Source organism: Amphiura filiformis, chromosome 14 (genome assembly GCF_039555335.1).
Source record: "Amphiura filiformis chromosome 14, Afil_fr2py, whole genome shotgun sequence".
NCBI classification, from domain to species: domain Eukaryota; kingdom Metazoa; phylum Echinodermata; class Ophiuroidea; order Amphilepidida; family Amphiuridae; genus Amphiura; species Amphiura filiformis.
In genome coordinates this window covers 31,460,392-31,478,525 of record NC_092641.1, presented here as the reverse complement: position 1 = coordinate 31,478,525, position 18,134 = coordinate 31,460,392, and the positions used below count along the sequence as shown (strand labels likewise).

The 18,134-nt window shown below is 35.6% G+C and overlaps 1 long non-coding RNA gene and 4 other non-coding genes across 5 annotated transcripts; 2 read left to right on the top strand and 3 right to left on the bottom strand.

Annotated features, from left to right (window-relative positions):
• Window positions 1-4,394: 4,394 nt before the first annotated feature.
• On the bottom strand, window positions 4,395-4,467 carry Trnav-aac (transfer RNA valine (anticodon AAC)). The gene has a single exon. It is a non-coding gene; the product is annotated as a tRNA-Val (tRNA).
• A 2,327-nt stretch (window positions 4,468-6,794) lies between these two features.
• Window positions 6,795-6,867, bottom strand: Trnav-aac (transfer RNA valine (anticodon AAC)). The gene has a single exon. It is a non-coding gene; the product is annotated as a tRNA-Val (tRNA).
• A 2,383-nt stretch (window positions 6,868-9,250) lies between these two features.
• Trnav-aac (transfer RNA valine (anticodon AAC)) lies at window positions 9,251-9,323 on the top strand. Its single transcript has one exon. It is a non-coding gene; the product is annotated as a tRNA-Val (tRNA).
• Window positions 9,324-12,690: 3,367 nt separating this feature from the next.
• On the top strand, window positions 12,691-12,763 carry Trnav-aac (transfer RNA valine (anticodon AAC)). Its single transcript has one exon. It is a non-coding gene; the product is annotated as a tRNA-Val (tRNA).
• Window positions 12,764-14,663: 1,900 nt separating this feature from the next.
• LOC140169963 (uncharacterized) lies at window positions 14,664-18,134 on the bottom strand. Its single transcript, XR_011861444.1, has 2 exons — window positions 18,073-18,134; window positions 14,664-16,337 (listed from the first exon to the last, which is right to left on the bottom strand). It is a non-coding gene; the product is annotated as an uncharacterized lncRNA (long non-coding RNA).

Here is an 18,134-nt window from a genome sequence, read left to right as displayed (position 1 = left end):
CAAAACTATTATTTTCTTTGGCCCTTTTCTCAGCTTACATGATTTATACATGAAAAATATAATCAGTTCAAAGGTACAATAGATAAGTTTTTTTATTTTTTGTTAAGTTGTACATTTTATTGTAGCCTAAGGTCAAAGGTGTGAACTAATTATATTTTTCATGTATAAATCACGGAAGCTGAGAAAAAGGAAGAAAATAATAGTTTTGCCTCATGTTCCCCGCGAATTTGATTTATGCTGCGCGTTTACTCAAGCAAAATTGCAGAAGTTGAATCTTATTTTGTATTTTTTTATGTTCAATTTCAATTTTGTTTCTGTTTGCTTCTTAACTCCAAAATTGTAACGCTAGTAGACGTAGCCTTATTTCAGCTAAACATAACCATTATATAGAATTGTATTTATCTATACACTTCTAGTGCCCGTTTCTATTCATCGTTATGTATTCTTCTCCCGTGCATTATTTTCGCGAACTACCCTTCACAGCCCAAATTATATAAACCTGCACGCTAAACAATGCATTATCTAAAACCTGCACGCTAAACAATAGATTCTAGATAATACGTGCACGCTCAAATACTAGAAATACTACTTTCACATAACCATAAAGTAGAGTTAGGTGGCGCTTTAGACACAGAGATCACATAACTATATAATTGTCTGTTCGATATATATACCAACAAAAAGTACGAATATACATTCTGTGGTGTTAAAATGGTATAGTTACAAACGGTGTTCTATAATAGTGTACAATTCGCTACTTGCACGGTTCCGCCATTATGCACTATGTGCGGGAGAGCCTCGAACTGGCAGCATACATGAATGGGAATTGAACTAGTCATAACGTTCTGTGTAAGGTTACATAATTCTTCCTTTCATGTATGCTGCCAGTTCGAGGCTCTCCCGCACATAGTGCATAATGGCGGAACCGTGCAAGTAGCGAATTACCGAATAAGGTGCAACTCGCTAGACTTGAGTCCAGTCCTCGTTTACGGAGTTTAGGATTAGGGTTTAGGGTTGGGATAGGGCAGTCTTGTAATAAGACTAGTAGAGTTGCACCCTTGCAAATATCATTGTCATAAATTATGATTAATGACCTCAAATAAATCAAACATCAAATGAGAATAATCGAGCTTCTATTAATTAAAAAGGGCCAAAAACAGGTGGATCATAATTATACTAGACCCTCCCTCGGGTCCGTGGAGAACGACTGGTAATGTAGATTACATAGCATTAAAAATCAACCCAATACACGGACCCTCCCAGTCTGTAGGCAATTTGACTTCCAGCTCCCACAAACTGCTGGAAGTTCACTTTTACGGATTTGGAGTCACGCAATCTTTCTATATACCACGTCCATGTTTTCACTACATTAACGTTTGTGTAAGCGACTAAACAACGATATTGTATCCGACCAATCAACGCAGCTTGGCAGCGCGGGGATATTTGAAAAGGCTTCCCTAGCTAAATAATGTGCAAACATTTGCAAACCGCACGCGATAATGTACGCAATATGGACAATAGGCCTAAGTCCGAGTCGAGTGGTTGCCTTTTATTATTGCGCGTACCATGGGTCTATCAGACGCGTGCCACTTGAGCTCAATACCTCTCAGTTGTTGACAAGTGTCCCATCCGATCTTGCGTCACATCCCGCGGCATAGCTTTGTGCTACCATATTTGAATTGAAACTGGGGCGGGGCTTTCGTAATTGACATCGGAATCACCGTGCTTCGTTGAACGAATATTTGGAAGTGAGATCTCTAACAGATTGGACCAGTCTTGGAATCAGCGCTCAATGGACTTTCGCGATCGCGTTCACTTATAATACGAGTATATTTCTATATTGCTGCATGGTTGACTGTGGCGGGTGTAATTAGTGGCGTCGATTTGTGGATGAAGAGGAATGGGTTTTGGCATTGAAGAAAATAAGGGGGGAGTTGGCATTTTTTTTTTTTTTGTTTTACGTAATTATTTATTGTTACTTTATCTAGAGATGGAACCGAACCGAGACTGGGGCCAGTAATCAGCGCTCAATGGACTTTCGCGATCGCGTTCACTTATAATACGAGTATATTTCTATATTGCTGCATGGTTGACTGTGGCGGGTGTAATTAGTGGCGTCGATTTGTGGATGAAGAGGAATGGGTTTTGGCATTGAAGAAAATAAGGGGGGAGTTGGCATTTTTTTCATAGGGCATTACGTAATTATTTATTGTTACATTATCCAGAGATGGAACCGAACCGAGACTGGGGCCAGTCTAAATTATACAAGATGACACCATTGCAAAATATTCAGCATTTTACAAATGAAATACATGTAGGCCTATATCTAAAATAACATAGCCGGGCCTGGAAACACACACTAGCGCATAATATCATGATCATGCTTTATAATACCATAGGCCTTCAAACACATGTGTTTGAAGGCCTATGATAATACTGAACAAATTGTTAAATCCCAATGTCGTGTGTTTTAATATAAGTAGTTCAAATTATAGAGCTATAAAGTCCAGTTGATATTCACCGTAGTACCAAGGGGGTGACACTAAATTCACGGTTGTTCTATTAGCAACGCAAAATCTATGAAAAAATTCAGCTGGTTTACTAGCTAGAAAGTGAGGCCAGTTATCGATCCGTTATAGCTCGTTATGAATAATTCATGTTCGACCCCTTGGATCATGTTAATTGAGTTTGGCAAATAACAACGTTGTTAGTTTTGCGAACTTTGCCTGTTCAATGAGAGTATAGCGCGCCCCAATACATCTGGGCGCAAAACAGGCGAAAACGATCCAGTTTAATGAAATGGCGGACGGGTATTCCCATCAGGCACCAGTTATATGTTTTTTCAAAGAAAGTCTACTAATTTGATATGAAATGACATTTTGCAATAGCAAAGTCAAAATTAGGACTTGCTGTCAATAATATGAAGGAAATATGTGACAGAGGCAAGGTGAGAAATACAAGTAGTATTTAAGTTATAATAACCTTTGATACCCGACCTGACCTTCCATCATGGCGCCTTATTCGTCTTTATGTATTTCTATTATGCTCTCAAGTAAAATAAAATACCAATCTGCTCTGAGCAGACAATGTTACTTGGCTCCCAGCACGAATTATTGATTTTATACGGAAGTAAAGAAATGCACAGTGTATGTGCATGATGTGCAAGCATACTCCAAATATTTACGGTAAATCTGAATAGTGGTCACATGTTAACATATCATGTGTTCGGGAAATCACGTGGCAACATTTTAAGATTTCAGGCTTGTTTACTAGTTAATTGCCATTTGTACTCTTTATTATTTATCTTTGTTAATTAACATATATTTTAAATGCTGATAAATCGTGGTTGGCTACCCATGATATCTGTTAAATTCAATGTTTTATGAATATAATTCTACCACGCAGAGGGGGGTCACGCAGCAGAATTTCACATCACCTGACTTAGCTACATTTCGAAGCTCTGCTCTTCAAATTCATGTAAATTTCAAAGTTTATACATTTAATATATTTAATATGATACTAATTTTTGTCATAACCAACTGGTACACGAAATATACTAGCTTATTACCTATACAGAAAGGTGATTATCAGCCTTCACTCAGCAAATTGACATGCCCGGCATATGCAGCCATTCTCCGTCTGGATAACCTGACTGTCGCCCTCAATACGTCTGGGCGCAAATTTAAATAACAATACGCTATTTACATATCAATGTGGCCTCATGCTAATTAAAGCTGCCCCATCCAGGAGTTCATCTATGGTAGTACTAGTCTGACATCTAAATCGATCGTTTCCAACTGGTTCAGTGCTCTCTGTGTTCGAAACCACGATATTAAATGATCACAACATAAAGTCAAGTCAATTAAACCATGCGTGAATAAGTTACCTAAGTATGACGTATGGCGCAATCGATACCATTGATTACAGGGATTGATTTTCTTTACCAGTTAAATGCTACGTAGCTGGTCAATGTCCTGACGGTGTTTTTAAAATGTAAGATATTTTCCTAATATTAAAACTAATATAATGAATGCAGCAATTAATATTGCCTATTGTTTTAATAGGCCTACACTCAAAGTGTATGACGGATAATGTACTCATGCAAATGCATTCGTCAAGATAATTGCACTTGCCATGGAGTTATTGCATTTAGCTTTCGAGCCTATCGGCTCTCAAGCTAAATGCAATAACTCCACGGCGCGTGCGATTATCTTGACGAATGCATTGCACTCAGTTCATTATCCTTATCATAATTAATTTGATATTATAAAATACCCAAAATTGGCGCTTTTCAATTATAAAAATAAAATAAATAAAAACGCATACCGCATTAGATTTCAAACGCCCATGGGATATGAGACAAAACTATTATTTTGTTTGGCCTAACAAAAAAGTGTTTCCGCCTGGGCTCGAACCAGGGACCTTGCGCGTGTTAGGCGCACGTGATAACCACTACACTACGGAAACAACTGTGACAATCTGCCTATTTCTTAACATTATATCATCTATACATCTTTATCTCAAAATGCAGTACTTACATTGACTTCCGGCATTGATTGATTGATTGATTTGTAAAGTTCATTCAAACGTACTATATATAAATTTATCTGTATGACATGTAATTATTTGTAAGTTTTTATCTGCTTTCTAATTGTTTTGCTTCTCAGTCTCTTATCTCTCTCCCTTCCTACCTCCCTCTGCCCCTTTCCTCCCATCTCCCTCTCCCCATCCATCTCTCATTCATCTCTCCAACCAACCCTCTCTCTCGCACTTAATTTCTTTCTCACTTAACAGTTTCCAACTTTTCACAAAGTTGCTTGAAACTTATTCAAAATTGCCTAAAGTTGCTGAAAATACGCTCAAAAGTTTGCAAAATTCAGTTCACATTTGCAAGCGTTTTAAGGACTCGGAGCTAACCAAAGGTAAACTATAGTTGCAACTACTGAGCGAAATGAATCGGATATTGTCAAAACTCATTTAGTTACTGATAAAAAGAGGTGACACGTTTTTATGTATTATTTCTGTTTTTTTTTCTTTTTTGGAGGGGGATTCTCTTTTTTCATTTTGTATCGGTTTTTTATTATATAAACTGATAAACGACAATATTTGTGGTTTTTATGTATTGGTCTTCATTATTGTATATCTTCATATTTTCTTTAAGTTTGTAGCTTTGTTTTTCTTAACAATTGCTTTTGTATTGCGCCTTGAACATCTTGTTTTGATGGTATGTGTACGCGTTATAAATCCATTAAGTTAATTGATATTAATTTGGAAATATTATAATTACCTTAACTTAATGGATTTATAACGCGTACACATACCATCAAAACAAGATGTTCAAGACGCAATACAAAAAAAAGTCAAGTAAACCAAAATCAAATGTGAAGATATTATACAATGATGTACATGTATACCAATACATAAAGACCGAAAAAAATCGTCGTTTGTATAATTTCAAAAAGATAAAAAGGGGGAAAAGAACAGACCTCCCATAGAAAAAAAACCCCAGAAATAATATATAAAAACTTACAACGCTTGCAAGTGTGATCTGTGCACAATTGTCAGCAATTTTGCAAATTTTGAGCGTGTTTTCAGCAACTTTAGGCAATTTTGAGAAAGTTCAAGCAATTTTGTGGAAAGTTTCGCTCAGTAGTTAAAACTATAGTTTACCTTTTGGTTAGCTCCATAAAACGCTTGCAAATGTGAACTGTGCGCAATTTTCAGCAATTTTACACACTTTTGAGCGTGTTTTCAGCAACTTTAGGCAATTTGAGAAAGTTTCAAGCAATTTTGTGAAAAGTTGGTAACTTTTAAATAAGAATGAAATTAAGTACGAGAGAGAGAGAGGGATTGTTGGAGAGGGGGAGAGAGAGATCTATTTGCATTTCTCTTGTATTGTTGATCTATTTCTATTTTTTGTAAATTTTCACATGATCTTCAGAGCTGATACAGCTCTATGCTTTCCTAAAGTATGCAATAATAATAATAACAACATTGGTGTTTATATTATGTATTTTCAAGTTATTAATGGACTTAATGGTTTATAACGAGTACACATATCATCAAAATAAGATGCTAAATATGTTCAAGGCGCAATATACAAAAGCAAGTTAAGAAAAACAAAATTACAAACTTACGGAAATTTGAAAATACAAAATATAAACACCAATGTTATTATTATTATTTTAAAATCACAATACAGCATAATAATTTAGAAAAGCACAGAGTTATATCAGCTCTGGAGATCACGTGAAAATTTACAAAAATTAGAAATAGATCAACAATACAAGAGAAATGCAAATAGATCTCTGATCAAAGGTACAATAGATAAGTTTTTTTAATTTTTTGTTAAGTTGTACATTTTATTGTAGCCTAAAATGTGAACTGATTATATTTTTCATATATAAATCACTGAAGCTGAGAAAAAGGTCAAAGAAAATAATAGTTTTGCCTCATGTTCCCCGCGCGCATTTGATTTATGCTGCGCGTTTGCTCAAGCAAAATTGCAGAAGTTGAATTTTATTTTGTATTTTTTTTAATGTTCAATTTCAATTTTGTTTCTGTTTGCTTCGCAACTCCAAAATTGTAACGCTAGTAGACGTAGCCTTATTTCAGTTAAACATAACCATTTATAGAATTGTATTTATCTATATTTTGATATTATAAAATACCCAAAATTGGCGTTTTTCAATTATAAAAATAAAATAAAAAACCGCCTACCGCATTAGATTTCAAACTCCCATGGGAACATGAGACAAAAATATTAGCCTATTTTGTTTGGGCTAACAAAAAATTGTTTCCGCCTGGGCTCGAACCAGGGACCTTGCGCGTGTTAGGCGCACGTGATAACCACTACACTACGGAAACCACTGTAACACTCTGCCTATTTCTTAACATTATATCATCTGTACATCTTTATCCCAAAATGCAGTACTTGCATTGATTTCCGGCATTGATTGATTTATTTATAAAGTTCATCCAAACGTACGATATAAGTTTATCTGCATGACATGTAATTATTTTTAAGTTTTTACCTGCTTTCTAATTGTTTTGCTTCTCACTCTCTTATCCCTCTACCACCCCTCTCCCTCTTTCCTTCCATCTCCCCCTCCATCTCTCCTCCCTCTCTCCAACCATCCCTTGATAACTTGAAAATATTATTACTTAATGGATTTATAACGCGTACACATACCATCAAAACAAGATGTTCATGGCGCAATACAAAAGCAAGTTAAGAAAAACAAAATATTACAAACGTAAACTTAAAATGAGAAGATATACAATGATGAACACCAATACATAAAAACCAATAATATTGTCGTTTATATAATAAAAAGAAGAAAAAAAGAAAGTAAAAGAACAAACTCCCCCCACCCCGAAAACACACAGAAATAATACATAAAAACGTATCACTTGATATAAATGAGTTTTGAGGATATCCGATCATTTCGCTCAGTATTTGAAACTATAGTTTACCTTTGGGTTAGCTCCAATAAAACGCTTGCAAGTGTGATCTGTGCGCAATTTTCAGCCATTTGCAAACTTTTGAGCGTGTTTTCAGCAAAATTAGCAATTTTGAGAAAGTTTCAAGCAACTAGTTTGTGAAATGTTTGTAACTTTTAAGTGAGAAAGAAATTAAATGCGAGAGAGAGGGATGATTGGAGAGAGGGAGGAGAGAGGGGAGTAAAGGGGGAGGGGAGGGGGAGGGAGAGAGATAAGCAGCGGCGGCGGAACGATTTTGAAAGTGGGGGCCAGTCAGGGTGATGTAAAAATCGAAATTATGGCCGCGAAGCAGAGGGGTGTCTGAGGGGGGATGTGGCCCCCTGAGAAGTGAGAATCTTTTGCAAAATGAAGGCCCAATTGAAAGCATTTGATGGACCATTTTGGTACTATTATTGTGTACAATTTGAATTTGAAAAAGCCGAAAATTGGTGAAATGAAGCTATTAAAGCCATTCGTGGACAAGTTCTCACTACTATTAAATGTATAAGATCCTGTGTCATATACTGGGGTAAAAAAAAAGGTGGTTTTGTTACATTTTGATGTGCAGCTTGGATTTCAAAACACTGTCTCTTGAGAATTCCTTCACTTAGAAGATTCAATTAGGTCTTAAATTGAGGCTAATTTATTCTAGATTACTCATGTTTTAATCCTGTTTTAAAATATTTGTTAATTATTTTCTTATGATGTTTGGCATGAAATGTGCCAAGGGTGGCTGAGGATTAGGGGGCGGAGGATTAGGGGGAGGGATTCATATCGTAAATTTGATTTAAAATCCCCATTAAAAAATTGAATCTAGTAAAAAAATGTCTAAATGGACTCCCAGACATCTAAACCAAGTAAATAAATACAGAAGTTCATTTAAAAGACCAAAACTTGCTCAGAATGATTGTAAATGTGGAAAAAAGAGGTGGGGTTGCATCCTCCCTACTTTGTGATTGTTTTTGCCCGCACTCTCTCATTTTTTAACCAATTTCCCATGGTCAAAAAAGTTGAGGGGCAACTGGGTGCCCCCCTGCCCCCGGTTCCGCCGCCGATGGAGATAAGAGAGTGAAAAGCAAAACAATTAGAAAGCAGATAAAAACTTCAAATAATTACATTACGTTTGTATGAACTTTATAAATCAATCAATGTAAGTAGGTCTACTGCATTTTGGGATATATAAAGTTTACCTTTTGGTTATAGCTCCTAAAAACGCTTGCAAATGTGATCTGTGCGCAAGTTTCAGCAATTTTGCAAACATTTCAGCGTGTTTTCAGCCTAGGCAATTTTGAGAAAGTTTCAAGCAACTGTGTGAAAAGTTGGTAACTTCTAAGTGAGAAAGAAATTAAGTGCGAGAGAGAAGGATGGTTGGAGAGAGGGAGGGATGTGGAGAGGGAGGGAGAGAGAGAGGTAGGGAGAGAGAGAGAGAGAGGGGGTAGGGAGAGAGATCAGATAGTATTTTATTCTGAGACCATAATAGTAATACCATGATACCTATGGTATCAGATTTTATTATTGTTTTCTTTAATATTGTAATCATAAAGAATCAATGAAATTGAAGTCATCCATATGGTTTAATTCCATCACATCTTCATCGATCACTTATCGGATTAAGTATTGAACACAACAGATGAAGCATTTCATTGATAAGGTTATTATGCGTCCACAAGTCACTTGCAGAACTATAAACCAATCAATGTTAGTACTGCATTTTGGTATATACAAATGTGTAGTTGATAAGTAAACAAATTGCTATATTGTCACAGTGGTTTCCGTAGTGTAGTGGTTATCACGTCCGCCTAACACGCGGAAGGTCCCTGGTTCGAGCCCAGGCGGAAACAATTTTTTTGTTAGGTCAAACAAAATAATAGCTTTGTATCATTTCCCATGGGAGTTTGAAATCTAATGCGGTATGCGGTTTTTATTTTATTTTTTATTATTGAAAATCGCCAATTTTGGGTATTTTATAATATCAAAATACATGTAAATTCAATTCTATATAATAATGGTTTATGTCTAGTTCAAATAAGGCTACATCTACTAGCGTTACAATTTCGGAGTTGCGAAGCGAACAGAAACAAAATTGAAATTAAACATCGATTTTACAGCCGATTATCGGTTGAATTTTGTTTAAAAAACAAAACAAAATAAACAAAAAACAAAAAACAAAACAAAACAAAACAAAAAAAACCAATAACTAATCCACACAAAACAAAACAAAACAAAAAAAACAAAACAAAACAAAACAAAACAAAACAAAAAAACAAAACAAAAAAAACAAAACAAAATAAATTAATTGCAATTCCATGATTCCAAATTTTCACATGATCTCCAGAGCTGATACAGCTCTCCGCTTTTCTAATGGATGCTTAAAATAATAATAACATAATTATGTATTTTCAAGTTATTAATTCAATTAACTTAATGGATTTATCACGCGTACACATACCATCAAAACAAGACGTTAAAGGCGCAATACAAAAGCAAGTTAAGAAAAACAAAATTACAAACTTAAAGAAAATATGAAGATATACAATGATGAACACCAATACATAAAAAACAAAATATTGTAGTTTGTATAAGTTAAGATTTAAGAAAATAAAAAGGAGGAAAAAGAGCAAACCCCCCCCCCCCAAAAAAAAAAACCAACCAGAAATAATATATAAAAACTTAAAACGCTTGCAAGTGTGATATGTGCGCAATTTTCAGCAATTGTGCAAACTTTTGAGCGTGTTGTCAACAACTTTAGGCAATTTTAAGAAAGTTTCAAGCAACTTTGTGAAAGTTGGTGACTTTTAAGTGAGAAAGAAATTAAGTTCGAGAGAGAAGGATGGTTGGAGAGAGGGAGGAGAGATGGAGGGGGAGATGGGAGGAAAGGGGAAGAAGGGAGGGAGAGAGAGGGAGGGAGAGAGATAAGAGAGTGAGAAGTAAGGCCAAGTAAAATAAAAAAACATGTTTCACGTCCGGGTTTTGAAAAAAAAGGAGGAAGAGGGTCTTTTTCTTAGGGGGACTTATTTTTTGGAACCGTTTATATTATCACAAAATCGGTGTAAATACCCATAATTAGAGCTGTTTTAGCGGTATATAATTATGCCTGGAAAAAGGAGGAGGCCTCTTTTTATTTGTTGTTCTGAGAGGTAGCCCCTCTCTAATTATCGCAAAACCTTACAAAAGTGTTTTTTGTGTATTACTAGCAAGGCTATAGAAAGCATCTCTACTTCCAAGACATATTTTTTGAAAAGTTATAACTGAATTTCAAAAAATAAAAATATAATTGATGAAGCCTCAAAAAAGGTAGCGGGAGGGGAGGTGAAACATGTTAATTTTTTTATTTGGCCTAAAACAATTAGAAAGCAGATAAAATTTAAAATAATTACATGTCGTACAGATAAACTTGTAAAGTTGTTTTGTAGTGCATTGTTTTTGTCGCTTGCGTGAACTTTATAAATCAATCAATGTAAGTACTGCATTTTGGGGTCTTATATAAAGTTGTATAGATGATATAATGTAAAGAAATAAATAGATTGTTACAGTGGTTTCTAATGTAGTGGTTATCACGTGCGCCTAAGGGTACATGCCACAAAATAGCTTTCCATAGACTTTACGTGCAAAATAGGGGTCACGTTTTAGGCTATAAGTCGAGTTACGTCTTACTTTGAAATATATATTTGATATCATCTTAATCAGAAAAAAATTCTGCATAACATATCTGAAAATTACACCATATTTTAGGTCTACTTTTTGAGAAAAATAGCGCTATATAAAAAGACCCGATTTTCCCGTGTTTACGTCCGACTGCTAACCACGTTTTGACCTCGTGTGTTCATGCGCTCATCATCGTAAACATCACTCAAATTTTCGCGTTTTCTGTTCAAATTAGTAGAGATCACATTCACAAGTTCTAGCAAAACACGACTTGCAACACTAAAATTGTTAATATTGTACCGATTTTGCACATTTTTTATGCAAAGTTAGGACTATAGTCGTGATAAACTTTTACCGGAAACCGCTTCACATGCGGATTTAGTGGCATGCACCCCTAACGCGCGCAAGGTCCCTGGTTCGAGCCCAGGCGGAAACAATTTTTTTTCAGCAAAAACAAAATAATAGTTTTGTCTCATGTCCCATGGGGGTTTGAAATCTAGTGCGGTATGGTTGAAAAATGGTTGCAAACCCCTGGTCCGCTTTTGCGTGCACAACAATACATAGCAAAAAGGAGCAGGCCTGTTTTATCACCGTGAGCGTGTTTTCAGCAACTTATGAGAAAGTTTCAAGCAACTTTGTGAAAAGTCAGTTGATTACTTTCAAGTGAAAAGAAATTAAGTGCGAGACAGAGGGGTGATTGGAGAGAGGGAGGAGATGGATGGGGAGAAGGAGAGGAGAGGAAAGAGGGAGGGAGAGAGATAAGAGTGAGAAGCAAAACAATCGTTGGGAGTATTGATCTCTGGTGATGAGAATGTCACTTCAATCATAGATTTTAAGTATTTAAAATCTATGCTTCAATCCTGAGACGAATATACCTAAAGGGATAGGAAGCAAGCACTTTTGTGTGTGCCATGTCTGCATGGCAAAAATTGGCCCTTTTTGTGTCTCAATTCATAAAAATGTGGTGTACTTTAGAGATTTTAAATTAAAACTTGACCTGGAGACACATTTAAACAAGGTCAAGTTTGCATTTTAAAATCTCAAAAGTTCACCATATTTTTCTGAATTGAGACACAAAAATAAGCATTTTTGGGCAATTTTAGCTGATTTTAACCAAATTGCCACTTTTTGAATGAAAATTGTCAATTTTTCACATTTTTTATATTTTTTGGCCATGTTAAATGATTTGTTGATGTAGTTTAGTCAACCTATAATGATCTATAGTTGATTCGTCTCAGCTTCAATCAATACCAACAGGAAGTTAGTGTCAACAACTCAAGCAGATCAGTGCATCTGGCTGATGAAAAGAGCAGACTAGACCAAGTTAGCTCTTGAAACGTCCCATGCAGTGTTTCAATTGGACTTGCATAGAAGAAATGCTTAATTAATTAAAACAAATAGAAAGCAGATAAAAACTTAAAATAATTACATGTCATACAGATAAATTTTTAATACGTTTGTATAAATCAATCAATGTAAATAGGCCTACTGCATGCATTTTGGGATCTTATATAAAGTTGTGTAGTTGATAAAATGTAAACAAATAAATATATTGTTACAGAGGTTTCCGTAGTGTAGTGGTTATCACGTGCGCCTAACACGCGCAAGGTCCCTGGTTCGAGCCCAGGCGGAAACATTTTTTTTTGCCAAACAAAATAATAGTTTTGTCTCATGTCCCATGGGAGCTTGAAATATAATGCGGTATGCGGTTTTTATTTTTATTTTTTTAATTGAAAAGCGCCAATTTTGCGTATTTTATAATATAAAAATATAGGTAAATACAATTCTATAATAACATGTTAGCTGAAATATCTACTAGCGTTATAATTTCGGAGTTGCGAAGTGAACAGAAACAAAATTGAAATTGAACACTGATTTTACAGCCGATTTTGGGTCAAATTTCGTTAAAATGTAAAAAAAAAGTAATAAAAGAAAATAAGATCCAACTTCTGCAATTTTGCTTGAGCAAACGCGCAGCATAAATCAAATGCGCCGGGGAACATGAAACAAAACTTTTCTTTGGCCTTCTTCTCAGCTTCCATTATACATGAAAAATATAATCAATTCACATCTGATTTTAAAATAGGTCACATATGTCACAGTGGAAATTGCCCAAGTTAACCAAATTTTTCAAAAACGACTGACATATTTATATAGTACTATTATATTAATAATAATATTACGCAAAATTGCATAAAACTGCATCGCATTGATTGTTGAGTTTGCTCAATTTTAGGCAACTTTGTGACCATGGTAACCAACCTATATACGCTAACCCTGTACAGTTTCTGACAAGGTGGTGCAATTTTCAGCAATTTTTGCAAACTTTTGAGCAGCTTTGTGAAATTTTGAGTAACTTTAGGCAATTCTGAGAAAGTTGTAACTTTGTGCAACTGAGTAACTTTAGGCAATTTTGTGAAAGTTTTGAGAATGTTTTAGCAACTTCATGACATTTTGAGTAACTTTATATTTTGCCAACTTTGGGAAAAGTGTGTCTCGGGGCAGTGTTTAAAATTCGGGTCGGGCATCAGATTCATAAAGCCGTTATAGGGTTTCTCAAATATGAGTAACATCGGTGATTCGTTTCACCAATTGTGTACACAAAGGCTCTTGAATAATAATTGCATTCATACCAATCTGAGTTACTTTTGACAAAATGTTGATGGTGAGTTAATGCTGATTTCTTTCTAACAACTGATTCGATTTTCATGATAATTTCAGAGTGAAGTCAGACATACCAACATTCAAATTCTAAAATCAAAATGGAGCATATTTAATCAAATTAATTAATATTTAATTAAAAAGTGCAAGCTGGTCTAGCAATTTAAGGCTCCTTTTATTACCAGCATAATTTCAGAAATATTCACAACCTGACATTTTTGTGGTGGCAGAAATATACGAGGGTCATTCAGTGGTGTAGCCATGGGGGGAAAGTCCCCCCTGTACTTCATTTAAATCACGAGTCAATGTTACTCCTAAATGGAGAATGTTGTCAGCGGCAGAAAGTTTTGACTCAAAATCCGACCGTTTTTATTCACACTGACAGGCAATGTAACTTATCAATAACCAGGACGTTGTTTTCTAACCTTCCAAATCTGAATTTTTAAGGTCTTTTGCCTGGGGGTCGTTGCTTGAACATTTTTATACAAAAGTAGGTTGTGTGAATTTCCTTTTCAAAATGAAACATATTTTGATATATCACAAAAACTGGACTTTTGGTGGGATCTTTTTGGGGGAGGGGGTATTAAAGAGGATGCATCGCCATGTGGTGCCCCCTGGTTACAGGCCTGTTAGTCTTTGACATGATTGTGACACTAGGAACCAATTTATTTCTTTTTTAGTTAAGATTCAGAAACTTTCTTGACAAATCTTAACTTTAATGGACTTTCAGTGGAATAATATTGAATGACTGAGACTCTTGCTCTGGGAATAGAAAGGTTAAACCTATGACAATTTCTTAACTTTAAATGAATTATTTCATGACAAATGATCAGGTATGTGATGAGATGCAAAAAGTAAGGACAAAATAGCAAAGATTTCAGTTTAAAATGACTGATTGTTTATTTATTGATTTGTTTTTACACAATCTGAAAACTTGTACGCTTTGAATGTTTTTTTTAGTTGGTGGATGTAGAAAAAATAAACAGATAAAACTGATCAACGCTATTCTATTTTGAGAGAGTAGCTATTCTGTCCATGCTTTGCACCACTGCGGTTCCGGGTCCGAGGCCAGACTGGTCCCGATGACTATGTCATGTGCATTTGGTTTTCAGTCCATTCCTGTCACAGGTGTTCTCTGGGTTCTTCGGTTTACTCCTGCTTCTAAAACTGGAATTTCTTCCATGATTCGGACCAATTACGGTATCGTATACGACCGACGGTACAATGTACCGGTACATAATGGCGCATATAGCCTGAAAACGTAGTTTAGGGAGAGTGGGGTAAGATGAGCCACCTTTTTGGCAGTTGTGTTGCAAACGTGCTGACAAACCGCTCCTGTAGGCGTGCATACGTTACTACTGAACTTGAGGTGAACCAAATTATAGCACCATTATATTGTCTATAGTATACCATAATTTTCCATGGAAAAGATCAAAAATTTACTCAGAAGTGAAAAAAAATAACTTCTTACCATGTGTGCAAGTGAGTTGGGTATAACACTAAAGAAGCTTCAGTGATGTCATATAACAATGGGCAGTGGTCATCAAGCAATAGTAAGTTGTTAGTTTCCCTTCTTTGAGGAGTCGCTCAACTTATCTTATGGCTCAACTTACCCCGCTCTCTCCATCAGAGAATGTTCCAACAGTACATTGTGATTAGGTATATTGACTGATTGGCAAGTTGGCATTGGAGTTATTTTGAATAAAATGCTGTAAACGTTCGCTATGGGCTCCCTTGACATAACTGGAATTATAGATACAAAACTAAAGTGCCCTCCCATAAAAATCCCACCAGCAAATAAGGGCACGTACCTTTAATTCTTGTTGCGATATTTTGAGAGGGGAGCTCTCTATTTGTACATGAAAATTACCCCAAGGCAAATGAGCCCAGGTGCGCCATTACATGTAGACGAGCGTTTACGGTAGTAACACTAATGGCTAACATTCAAAGTTACTTTGTGAGTACACCAAAGGTTATCAATTATATTTGCTTGCTGACCACAGAGGGACAAATTCATTTCAAAGATCTGTGTTTAAGGGCCACATACACCTTGTCTTGTACATTTCGGCGTTGTTCAAGGATCAACTGCAATTGGTCAACAAGCGAAATCTGTGATGTCTATTGAATCCCCTGCTTTACATGGTCATCACAGAACAAGATAAGGTTTGAATAGATAGGGTGAGAGCAGTAACTGGTGTTTATGAAAACAGGTTAGGAACTGGTTTATAGACATACTTGGGTAAACAGCATAATGACCACTTCACTACTCAAAAGTGTGATGCCCTACATGTATATCTAATTTCAATACTTGACTGGCCTAAGTATGGGCCATCAAGGTTGCCCACAGGTTCTCTGAAGATTGATGTTGCATGTCACCAACAGCAATTATAAACCATGTGATGGCACATCATTCCCCAATTTTTGTGTTTCTACGGTTCTTAATCAATCTCAGATGCCTTTCCACAATAATTTCATGATTCTTCTATTTGTCTGTCTGTTTGTGCGTCTCCATCATCTTTTGTCTGAAACGGTACCAAATCATGATGGACCTGAAAAAAGACAAAAAGCAAATAGAATCAAATCAGTTTTTTTTCTATTGCGTGGCATTTGATACATGTGTCATATGCATCCCCAGTTTTGGGGTGGGGGAGGGGGTAGTCAGTACAAATGACAAATTTTATATGGGGGATTTTATTTTGGTACATCATCAATAACCATTTTTTTAGGGAAATGTTTGCCTATAGTAGGTCCAGTTGATTAATTATATTTCAAATATTAATATTGATTATACCTGGATGGTCTATGGACTGGTCGAAATTTCCAAAACTTTGAGAAAAGTAAGTAATGTTAAATTTGGACAAAAATTTTTATTTTATTTTGGTATATCATCAATGACCCTTTTTTTAGGGAAATGGTTGCCTATAGTAGGTCCAGTTGATTAATTATATTTCAAATATTAATATTGATTATACCTGGATGGTCTATGGACTGGTCGAAATTTCCAAAACTTTGGGAAAAGTAAGTAATGTTAAATTTGGACAAACATTTTGACTTTTGGTACATCAATGGGTTCAAAATAGGTATGTTGATGGGTCCACTTCAAGTTTCAAAATTCTCAGCGGCACCTCCCAACCTAAACCAATGTGGATATTTGCCAATTTCTGGGCAATTCCCCCTAAAATAGGGAGTGGTATTATTACCAAGCATGTTCAGTTTTAAAACATTAAACTGGCCATTATCATATAACACTGAAAATTCATTAAATGAAGTCTTCACCATTTGTTTACAAATTTAATGCAGAAATAGGCTGAAAAACACTGAAAAAGTAAACTAAAATACTGAATTTTTTCATTTCATTGAATTTACTCCTGCCCCAATAAGTAATGTAAACCTACTACATGTAAAAAGGGGCTGAACAATAAATTACCTGAATGGGTAGTGCCACTTGAAAGCTATAATACCCTTTGTGTGGGAGATTAAGGTTATGTTTTCCATAGGTGTATGGATTTTGACTGGAATAGCCCAATTACAGTTAGCATCAGAGTGATCAGACCACAAACATTGCAAAATCTGGTTTATTTTATTTGCTGTTAGGCAATGTAAAAAAGACATGTTCTACTTAATCCCGGTGGGGGGGGGGGGTACTCAGTACAAATGACCATACAGGGACGTGCCGCAAACATGGGTAGCATTTTTGGCCTTCTGGTATATCAATGACCCCTTTTTCAAAGCCTATTTTGGTATATGAATGGGTCCTTTTTTCATAATTTTAACAATTTTTTCGGAAAGCAGCCCAATTATTCCTTAATCTAGCCAAAATTTTCAAAATTGTCCCAAAATTTTGGGAAAACTAAGACAATTTTGGTTAAATTCGGCTGAAAATTTTGACTTTTGGTATATCAATGGGTCCAAATTTCTTGAAAAACTGGTATATTTATGGGTCCACTTCCAAAATCTCAGCAGCACGTCCCTACCCAAACCAAACTTGAGTACCCCCCCGGTACTTAATACATGCCCAACTACCAACCCAGACTTTGCACTGATTTTGAGGATATTTTTTTTTTTAGCTGTATGCATGTAAAATCAGCTGTTTTGATCTGATTGAAAAAATGTGAGAGAAAGCAAGTGAAAAAAAAATGTTTTTTTAAACAAATTTTGGTGATTTTACAGGGGTATTTGCCAAAAAAATACCCCTGTCCCACCAACAGACTCAAGTGAAAGGTTTGTCCACCTGTAGAACTGATATTTTTTTTTTTTTTTTTTTAAATTGTCTACACTACATACCGGTTTCTTGGTACGTTGCAGGATCGGGTCCCATGTTTTGTGATTAGTTTGTAAGAATTAAG